Source organism: Cygnus olor, chromosome 7, assembly GCF_009769625.2.
Source record: "Cygnus olor isolate bCygOlo1 chromosome 7, bCygOlo1.pri.v2, whole genome shotgun sequence".
Classification (NCBI taxonomy): Eukaryota; Metazoa; Chordata; class Aves; order Anseriformes; family Anatidae; genus Cygnus; species Cygnus olor.
The window spans coordinates 36,117,412-36,128,855 of NC_049175.1; positions in this window are offsets into that span (position 1 = coordinate 36,117,412).

An 11,444-nucleotide genomic window follows, 5' to 3' on the forward strand; every position below is an offset into this window, starting at 1 on the left:
GTCCTACTCTGACAGCGGTAACCTCTAGGTCTAGAGGTTCTGCCCCAAGCAACTCTGAAGTAAAATTACCTATGTTAATGTGTTGTCCTTGCTGTCACACGTGGGTGTGCGAAGCAGAAAGCACCGAGAAGTGCAAGGGTGCGAGTGTGCGCCCTGAGGTTCCCACAGCCCGCAGGAGGCTCTGGCCGCAGGAACCATCTCGAAATAACCCTAAAAGCAGCGTGCTTTTTCTTTAATCATCCTGGAACTGCAGCAAATGCTCCTGTCCCGTTTTTACCTGGCCTTGACTGCAATAAAGACGGAAAAGTTTCTGCAAACAATTTCTTTTAAGAGGTGGGGTTTCCAGTTTAACTTCAAGAAGGTGGGGACCTACTTGCTATGCTGGTACCTGATTCCTGAAGTTTAAATAAACAGACTGTTGCTTTAAGCCAGAAAAAGTATTAACTTCAAGGCTGTGGCCAGGATCAAAACACATTTGTTTCCAGCCTTCCTCCTTTTTTTCATTCTTCCTTCTCCCCCTTAAAAAAAACACACCTTAGTCTATAGATTATATACTTCCTGCTGCCCTTTTTATAAGCAATAAGAATTTAATAACTGAGGGCAACTCTATAGTAATATTTATATGGGTCAAGTGGCTTAAAAGTATGCAATAAATGTAAAGTTATGAACCACATTGCCCCTTTTTAAATAATGCAGCTAGCACTAAGATATTATGTTTCATATTCTGGAAAAAGGTGTTTTAGCCTAGGCTTTAGGAGTACACCAGACATGAAAAGTTATACTGATCCCGTAATAAAGTCACTGCCTGCTTAATATGGTGTGTTATGTAGAGCTCCAGATCTTAATAGCAGACCACAGCAAGAACGTCCCAGATGATATCAACAAAACCTTAGCTTTCTCATTAGCAATCAGCAAATTCTCCTGGTGTCTGCTAGTTTCAAATAAGGGCAAGTGCCTCTATTCCTAGTGTGAAGCCCAATAGGATAATAGAAATAATGCAGTCTAATCAGCGGCGAACACAGGCGATCCCCCAGCCGGAGCAGGCTGCCATGGGTTCGGTGGCGGCCGTTCAGCTTTTCACAGCTCTCGCAGTCCCGACCAGCAGGATCGGAGGAATGGCAAGAGGGGGAGCAGAGAAACCAAGCCCTCCGCCTCGCACAGCTCGTCCTGCCTTTCCCTGTCTCCTCTTTGTGAGGGAGCAGCTACTTTCCCCTATCTTTATAGATAAAGGGTTTCTGAAGGTATTTGTAAAAAAAATCTTATAGTGAGTGCTTTACCTATATGACGAAACGCTGTGTGTGGTTTGTGTGTCTCTATAAAAATACATACATATATCCATGCACAGGGAGGGGGAGATCGCAGGCTGTTTTGGTTTGGCCTCATCAAGCTGTCTACTTCTTTGATAAATCAAATCAAATATTTGTCATCACGGCACAAATGACCATTCCTTTGTTGGCCAGCACACTGCTGATATCTCCACACTGCCTGCACCTGATCTGTTACCTGCATTTTGTTTTTTCCCTTATTGCTGTTAGATTTTAACGTATTTTGTGTTCGGACAATGCAGCGTGTATTTACAGCACAACATTATTAAGCACTGGGACAACCACTGCTGTTAGCAATTATGATAAAAGTGTGAAGGACACGAGAGCATACTCTCATCATTTACTGCCATATTTTCTTTCAGCTCTTGCAGCTTAAGAAATCCATGGCAATGCTTGGAGAAATGCAGAACTGGTTTAGGTTTTTGCTGATTTTGTGATTTAAAGTTTTTTTTTTTTTTTTTTCTTCTCAGTTTTCCCCTGTGATTTCTGCATGCTCTTATGACATCATTAATTTGTATTTAAGAGCAATTTTTGCACTCTTATTCGATCCTGGTTGAAAATTAAGAATGAAAATGTGGCTAATGCCATGCAAGGAAATGCAAGCCTAAGCTGCAGCAGTGTAAACAAAAAAGTGTTTTAAGAGGTGCTGAACTGTGTTTTGAACCCTGATTAAGCCTAAGGTTACCCAGTGTTTATATGTGCATTTGCAGTGCACTGGGAAAATTCAGCATTTAATGGTTCCTGTGCTGATCTTTTGTTAGTGCACTGGGCTGTGTTGCCTAAGAGCAGTGATTACTGGCCAGATTAAAAACCACAGAAATGATTTCTTATTCTGAGTTTTGTCCAACTTTATTAATTTTGATGGGAAGCAGGGGTCCGTATATCTCATATAGTTAAGATTTTAAAAGCTGACACTACGACTCAGGCCCCCAAGCTCTTGTTTAGCTACCAGGATAATCAGTAAGGCAGTACAATTTTCTACGCATCCAGCAAATTGAATATAGTTTGTGTCTATGTGTCCCATTATGATTCAGGAGCCAAGCCTGAGATTCTCGGGTCTGAATTTTGTTTTAATAAATGTGTGGTGGTGGGGGTACAAGGACGGCATCCACAAAGCTCAAATGGCTCTGGTGATCCTGGGCACCTAGGGACCTCCAGGGAAGTTCCCCAGCAAGCCTTCATGGCATCTCCTCCGTGCAGTCCCTCTACTTGGGATAGGGACGGGCGTTTTTTGGCAGAAGTGCCGCACACTTTGGCTTGGCACCCAGCGCCGGGGGAAGGCAGCACAGCCCCAGCTCCTTCGCTGGGGGCTGCTGGCAGTGCTGGTGCCCACCTGGGAGTCTCACATGCACCGAGCCAGGGCCAGGCAGGCGGGCAGTAACAGCAAGCGGTGAGGCAATGGAGCAGAGCCTCTTGGTTGCAGCCTCGCTGGACTGTTTTTAATTCTGTGGATGACCTTGAGGAGTATTTATTCTCCTAAAATAACAAGCCAGTCAATACCAGTCCTGCTTGTGCGATTAAATGCAGTAAGTGCTTGCCAGGACATCTCCGCGAGGAGCCAGGAGAGCTGAGCTGTGGGAGAGGGGATGCTTCCACCAGCAGGGTCAGGAGAGCCTGGCAGGTTGGGGTAGCCCATGGCAAAGAAAGCCCAAGCATGTTGAAAAAACTAACTGGTGAATGAGGGTGATGTTAGCAAAAGGAAGGCAGTGTTGGGCAGATAAATGCATATTTAGAAAGAGAAAAATTCTTGTTTATGGGAAACGAGAGGTGAAAATGTAGACTGCTGATGCTAATGTACATGATTATTGTGCTCAAGTGAGAGGGAAAAAGGACTGCGGGATAAAGCTTGCTCTGCAACAAATAGGCATCAACTACCTGCAACTACTCAAAGGCCAGAAATTTAGGAGAAGGTTTCTGATATCAAAGCCGCGAGGCTGTGGAGCAGCCTCCATATGTGGGTAATGATGTGAAAAACCACTAACGGCTCTTAAAGCAGAGCCCGATGACAGGGGATTACAGGGCGTGTTGTCTGCAACAGAAAGGGCCCAGACACGAAGACCCAAACAGCCTCATCCAGCCCTGCTTAGTGGAAATGCTCCAGAAATGGGCAATAGTGAAGCACGCCATGCTCAGATAGTCTAAACTTCCATTTTAAGCTATTTTTATTGTTATGGCTTTAATCTGTGTGGCTTCCAGCAATGGGGAGTGCCTGGGCTCAGCTCTGCGCTGTGGGAGGGCACCCACAAGTTGTACCACAAAGCCGGGAGCAGGGTTTGAGCTCATGTTTTACCAAAGAAAGAGGTTTTGGAGTTGTTTCAACAGACGTTGGTGAGTGAGGGGAACAGGGGAGGGGAAGGGAAGGATTGCCCTGTGCAGGGACAGCAGACATCCTCCTGCATAGTCTTGTTTCTAAGTTGTTCAGGGGCAAGACCAACAAAACCGTGCACATTGCCCAAGCTTTCGAGACATCAAAGTTGTCTTTCTCCAACCTGGGATAGTGCTGAAATGATGCTTCTACAGGCTGAGCCTTGGCAGCTTCATGAGCAGCTTTCTTTGCATACCACGTGTGAAAACACGAATCTTGGAGCTTTACACCCTTGTGTGGCTGTGCTGCCAGCCGGGAGGGCATTGCTGGTAACGCGCCAGTGCCTCTCTGTGCTACATGCTCTTCCCCAAATAATTTAAAGCAGAGCTTGATGTTTACTTCATTTCACAAAATGATTTTTTTTTTTTTTCTCTTTTTCCAAGACAGTTGCGAAGGCTCAAGAAGGAATATTTCCATAAACAAGTTGAAACTTAACAAAGAGCAGACAGAGAAAGGAGAAGTCAGAGCAGAAGGGCAATAAAGCAGGGCGTAAGAAGAAGCAGTCTTTACCTTAGGGCTACGAATGCCGGGGAGAGCGGCTGTGAGCGCTGGAAGGGCTGGCGCAGCCCTGCATGGAGCCGTGTGGTTGCTGAACCACCATAAAGCTCAAGGTGAAAGCAAAGCAGAGCTGCTGGAGAGCGGTGAGGGAGCACAAACCCTGCTGCCTGTCTGCAGTATGAGGCAGGGAAATGTTCCCACGAAGCTCATGAAAGTTTTTGAGAAGCAGCAGGCTATGGGGAAGGACTGTCATGAACGTGGAACATGCCATCCGATGCAATTCGTGTGTTCCTGCAACTTCGGATGGCAACTTTGCCCTGAATGCCTTTGAAGCCTACAAACGATGAAATTTTAATGCTTAGCAGCCTCCCGGGGACCTCACTATAATACCTACAGGACATCTCTCAGCATCTCTGCCGGAAGAAGGACAGATATCTTGGGGCGAGCACCACCGACGGCTCCTCCTCGCCGCTGCGGGCACTGAGGGGTGCGCTGCCCGGGGATGGGAAAAGCACGAGTTCGTGGAAAGTGGATGGGTACAGTATGGAAATAAAAGCGGATCGCATCCTCATTATGTGGGCTCTTTTGAATAAATGTTAGCCTTTAAGTGCCAGCTGTCACTCTATGCATGGCCTCTCTTCTTACAACTAACCTCTCTGTCACCTCGCCTTGTCTCCCGAACTTGTCCTATTATGCAGTACCAAGCTGAGTCATTGTTTCAAGCAGGAGGTGACATGTTAATAGCTTAATAATAGTATAATCTCGCAAATAATAATATGCTGTCACACTGTCTGAAGCACAATGTTTACAGGAGAAGTGGTAATGTATGATGACAGTAATTTGAATAAAAATGAATTTACTGCTCTTGTCTCATTTGCAGTAAATTTTCGCATCTTTCATGCACAACTGGTGCTCCATGACCTCTTTCATTATTGTGTTCTCAGTGGCTGCTGCTTGCTTTAAAGTGAAAGGCAGGCAAATGAAACAGAAACCTGCAGCTTAATAACTGATCTCCAGAAAAGAGTTCGCACCGCGGCTTCTGAAAATCTCACTTGGTTTGTTTACCAAGATGATACGGTGTCAGGCAGGCTGTTTAATTAATGCAAGCTGGAGGTGCCGATTGAAAAGCAGGCATGAGCTGATATGATTATGTATTGACAATTTACAAAATTATTGTCATTAAAATGTGTCAGAGAGAAAAAAAGTGCTTGAAATACAGAGAAGATCATTTGGTTTGAAATTAAAGTTTGTGCAGCCTAAGAAGAAACTGCTTTAAATGCTCTTGGTATTGTCTGACGTGGGGGAAAGCAATGCTGTGCTTTCTATTTGGTATGGGGAAAGTGTTGGAAGCTACTCACTTTATTGGCTTTAGTTAATTATAAATGTATGCAGCTATGATAATAGCTAGTAAAACTTAAAAATGCTCCCGAAAGGTATAAATTATTTGTGGTTCGTGCTGTGGGCTCACTCATCCTGACCCGTGTGCTGGTTTGGTGTCATGAAATTCTGCCATTTCGATGTACAGGGTGGACCAGGACTTGTGTATTATTCTGGCAAATAAATAGAAAATCTATGCTAGATCAAAACAGCCTTTGGAAAATCTGAATTCCTAGGACAGTTCTGTGTCTGTAAATGAAAAAAGAAGTTATGAAATGATTTTGTGCATTTGATGAAAAAAGAAGAAAGTTTACAACTCACAACTGATATGCCTGGACTAAATTTGGTTTGATGGAATGAGGACAACTAATTGAAACTTACTGGGACTCAAAACACTGCACAGGACAAATTCTCAAAAAAATGCTGTATTTTATGTAAGTTTAACTGAATATACAGAATAAAAAAATGGTATCTGCATGACCTAGTTTATGGGATGAAGTCATTAGGACCACAGGTTACCTCCTCATCTGTGTATATACAAATGCACATATGTATTTTTTCATTAGTTGTGCTTTATATCTAATAAATATGATATTTCCCATCTGAATTGGAAGTTAAGCAGTATTAATTTTTCAGGAAGAGCTCGACACTTGGCATTTAGCAGGTTTTTGAGTGTCAGTGAGATTCTCAATTTTAAAACAAAGCTTTCGAAGTGGCAGTAGGTATGGCAGAACACTTATTTGCCCTCACAAAATTAAAGACAGGTCAGTCGGCATGGTTTATGCCATGAGAAGCTTTGTCCTGCTCCCTTGTAGTGTCCTTCTGGGAGCTGGAGTTGGCAAAATTTGGTTGTGAAGCCTTTGAACCAGCTCAGCTGGGGACAAACCTGCCTTACACACACCGTGCATGTGCACGTGTGGAGCTGGTGGGGAAGGAGCAGCTCAGGCCAGTCTGTGGTCTGTCCTGGTGAATCATTGTAAAACCCAGTTTATCATATTTTTGAAGCTGAACTTTTATGACACATGAAAACTTGTCTTCTTCTCCCAGCTTTACTTTAAGCAAAGTGCAAGTTTGTGCTAAAGGCTGAGCCCTTTCTGTTTGGCTGTTTTTAAAATAAGGCATGAATGTTTTTTTCCTAAACCAACTTTGATTTAAGCAATTCAAAATAGTTTTCAAATCTAACTCCCATTTTCATTGTCAAAGTGCAGGCTAAAGCTCCCGTGAAAACTTCACGAGCGTCAGGAAATGCTCGTGTCTGCAGGCACAAGCAGGAGCTGGCAGCCGCCCGACGCTGTGCCAGTGGCTGGGAGTGGGAATAGCCATCAGTACCTCTTGGTTTTGCAGCTCTTCTGGCAGGCAGGGCACACTTTTCTTGCGCTGTATGTTGTGGAGTGTGAAATACTGTGGGCAGTGTGTGGCCATGGTGTGCTGGGACGTGGTACCCAGCTCCCTGCAGGGGCAAGGATGGGCTGCAGGAGCAGCCCCTGTTTTTTTTCTCAGTATCTTTGGAGACTTTGTGTATGGGAGGAAATATCCTACCCTTATGTCAATATTTACCTTTCAATGGTGACATTCTGGAAAAAAAAAAAATCTGTAAAAGTATATTGCACAGAAATCATGCTACCAGCTGTAGGAATCTGCTGCGAGGTTTTGGAGAGTGGATGCAGTCCCACATAGGCATCTATAGAGACGGCAGAAAACATAGCTCTGAGGCTGTCGCTCTGATACCATTCCCTCTGAACCTAGAGGGAAACATGCAGTCTCCATTAGGAAGATGCCAGGGTTGGTGGTGTGACATATTCACATATGTGCTTGGCTTCAAGCATCTCAGTAATTTCACTGAAGTAAGCCCAGAGCTCTTTGCATGCCTTGCATCTAGTGTGGGGCTGATGGGTTTCATAAGCACCTCGCGAGGCTGGGCAAGGTTTTAGATTGTTTTCAATTTTTGTTTACATGAAATTTTCAAGGGGCTTCAGTGGGATTACTCAGACTAGCAGGAGCTGGGTGACCCCTGCCAGTTCACTGCAGTAAAAGAAACTGTTTTGCTGAAAAGCTTTTTCCATTTTCCACTGGAAAACTATTTTCTGTTTAAAAATAATTTCTGTTTTCCCAATGTGAATTTAACACTTTCATCCGAGAGTATTTAATATTACTTTGAAAATCCCAGTCATGTGAATTAAAAATAAAAATATTTATGTCATCACAAAACTAAATACTGATTAACAGAGATCACATGCAATGGGGAAGAAAAGATCAGAGCAGCAAGGTCTCACTTTGCCTGATGGAGTTTCTTTCATGTATATAAAAGGTGTCTTTTCCCTGAGTCACTGATGTTCAAGGGGTTATCTAGTCTTCTATTGTTGTGCTTGAAACCAAAAGGTCCTTTTTGTTGCTCAGTGCTATCTTTTAATTATTTAAATGTAGAAGAATTTGATTAAAGGATTTAATTAGATGTATTTTTGATTGGTAAAAATATCAGTTCTGAATAGTCTGCGTTGCCCCACAGATATACGAGTGTGCAAGTTATCTAACGAAATGCAAGAAAGTTTCACAGGGGAAAAAAAAGTATTTGTGGAAATAAGTAGTGGGTGGAGATGATTTTCCTGGCGTAGAAGTCAAGTGGAGTTTTTAATTGACTCCAACAGGCGCTGGATCAGGCCTGTGGGGTGTTTGGTGCTCAGTTACAAGTTAGTGCTCTCCCTAATCACCTTGCTCTCTAAAGGAAATAGATACTAAACAGGAACCATCTGGTAATACATTCTGTACCTCTTAATTACAATGTTTTGAGTGGCACCTAAATAAATTTCATTTACAAGCACATGACTGCTTGTCAAAAGCTCTGTTGATAATTTTATTATTGTAGTATACCTTCTTGCTTAATGACCCCGGCCCAGTAAAATCAGAAATATTTAGCTCTACAGAAAAAAAAAAAAAAAAAAAAAGTGATTGTCTTAAGAAAGGAAAGACACAAGCTTAATCTTTCATGTCATGTTTTTAATTACTGGCAAATACATTTATTCCTGTTTTGTAGATTGGCCTACATTTACAACAGCATGGTGATATGTCTGCAGTAAAATGTTACCGGCCCTGTAATTTCTTGGTAAGCAGGAGAAGTTCACGCAACTCTGCAGAGAGCCCTGGTATTGTTGTAATGTGTCTGTGTTATTTTATGATCTCTGTGTTTCTGCGTAGATGTACTGTAGCATTTAGACAATTTTCTCTTTGTTAGCTGCAGGAAAAGATCAATATTATAAAGAGGTCGAGTGACTCTGTGAATTAGTCTCCTGCGTTTTCACCCCTGGAAGCAGAGGTTTAATCCTGTGCCTGGGTGGGAGGTGAGATGAGGCTGAGCCACCAGCCCTGCTCTAGGTTCATGTCGGAGCCTCCCCCAAAACTGGAGGGTTTCAGTTGGGGTTGCAGCTTATCCATCACTGCAGCTGAAAATGACCTTCCTAGTTTCAGAGTAATCTCTGGTGGAAATTAGTCTGTATTGCAAAATCAACATATAATCTGTCACGATGCGGCGTGATCAACAGCCTCTGTAGAGGAAAACTGGGGGCAGTGCCCAGCTGGAGCTGGAAGGTGTGCATGGGTTAGAGGATGTGCCACCACTGTCCTCTCCCAGGCAGCTTTTTTGGGAGCAAGGGAAGGTTTTCTTATGCCATGACATCAAAGGACAGCACGTTTCTTGCTGGCAGGGAGCAGCGTCCCGCGCAGGGAGACCTTGGTGCACCCAAGTGCAGTGTGTGCTGGGTATGAAAATATTACCACTCGTATAGCTTCCGCTAGGTTTTGGCAGCAAAGAGATAATTCATCCTTGTGTTTGAATGTCCTTTTAAAATAACAAGTTGGAGGAGAAAAAAAGTGCTACAAAGGAGGGCAGAGGGGAGATTTCTGGGAAAACAGGAGGAATGTGGCACCTGGAGGGCTTTTGGCCGCTTCTTTGGGATGAGCTGCCCGGGGGAAAACAGAGCTGCATAAAAAGCAAAATAGCCTTATTTCTAAATTCATGGCAAATTAAAAAAAAAAAAAAAAAAAAAGGAATTCTACTGCTCTCAGCAGGATACTTTATTCCTTTCTAGTGGCAGTTGATGTTTTGTTTTTTTTTTTCTTCTTAAAATAATTTTGTCTCTAGGTCTCAGTCTAGATGTGGGAACTTTGGGAAACAGAGAAGCTTTCAAATTAATTTATTTTTTTATCAATGCTTTAGCAACCTGGCATTGAAATAACGCATAAATTCAGAGAGGTGCTGGTAAAATGGAGGACACGATCATCGCCATGTGGGTTTGTACGGCCAGGTTTGTGGAGCCTGAGCTATTGAAGCAAGGGATGGGGAATTTGCCATACACAGCAAACTATTATGCCGTACAATATAATATCTGGATTTGCAGCTGATATTTAAAGAGGGCACTTGCTTTACTTATGAGATTAAAGGCAAATGCTCTCTTTTAAAAATGAAGTCATGCTGTGTTTTGCACCTTTTGACACTTATTAACTCAGGTCATTAAAAAGAGGCTAATTAAAAAAGAATGTAAAACAAAAGAGTCATTTGTCTATCGCCGAGCTGGGTTCTTCATGTACGCTGACTGGAGGCAGTCTCTGTTTAAACCTTGGGTACAGAAAGCACTGACGGCCACTGGGGCATGCTTGGAGCTTGTCATGGCTTTTGGCTAGACTGTGGTCCGGCTCATTATGCACCTCATAAAGAAGAGAAGTCATTGTCATCAAAATTAGCTGAAGCTGGAATTTACATTCATGGAAATTTTGGTTTCACCACTGTCCTCTGGGGCTGGACAATAAAGGAAACCTTTTACCAGCTGCAGTTAAAGTAAGTGAAGTTCAATAAATGCTTAGTGCTTCATTAAGGCATTTCCGAACATACTGTGCTATATGCAAGTGATATTTTACAGCCGATGAGGATTTTGTACAAACAGCTTGTGAAGTTCACTAGTTCCTGGTGCGCGATGTGCACCGTGCATCAAGTCTGGCCTGTAAAAGGGCCAGCCCTTTGTAACGGCTGCTTATCCCCAAAGAGGTTTCTCTTCTTCAAAATGGACACTTTGCTAGCAGGGGCTGTCTCACTCATAAAGTTAAAAAAGTGTCTTTTCATAGGGATAAACTCTTCTGATGCAATTGAGGGTGTGGGGCTGATTTTTTAGCCCCGTTGAATATTTGGAGTGTTGCCCTTGCCTGCAGAGCACCATGTGGGCAGGCTCGAAATGTGCACGATCATTGCGAGGCCAGAGGCTGACTGAAGGCCCGTTCACCTTCCCGGTAAATCCTCCCAAGGACTTCCACGAGGACACGGACAGATTTGTGGTTCATGACTAAGAGCACATTGGATCGGCAGGGGGAGCAGGGCTCACCCAGGCTGAGATGACGTGGAGGCATTTGGAGGACAGGAGTCCTACAAAGATGGTTTTATGTCCTGTTGCACTCCAAAAAGGAAACCTGAATGGCCAGCTAACCAACGTGGGTGCCCACCTGTCCTCCTGCACATTCAGATGACAGCACTCGGTGTGTTTTATTTTTTTTTCCATGCCGCTGAACTTCCAAGGCCATGAAGATATTTATGGAAATATCTTCAGCAGGATTTCAATCACTTTCCGTAGCTCTGCGCCTTGCTGGCCTACAGAGAATCAGGTCAATTGCCAAACGTTTCTAGAAAGGGTTCTCCAAACAGAAGTGCGCTTCTCCGAAAATCCAAGATTTGTGAGTTGGAATCGATTTTGATCGTTGTTTTTTAAAACCTCCCCACTCTCTCCCCATGCAGATGACCGTAAATTCAGTCCAGAGCTTTGATTCATAAGGTATTTAAACAGATGCTCTTATTTAAACATAAATCCTATCATAAACTTCAAATTTATGCTTACATGATA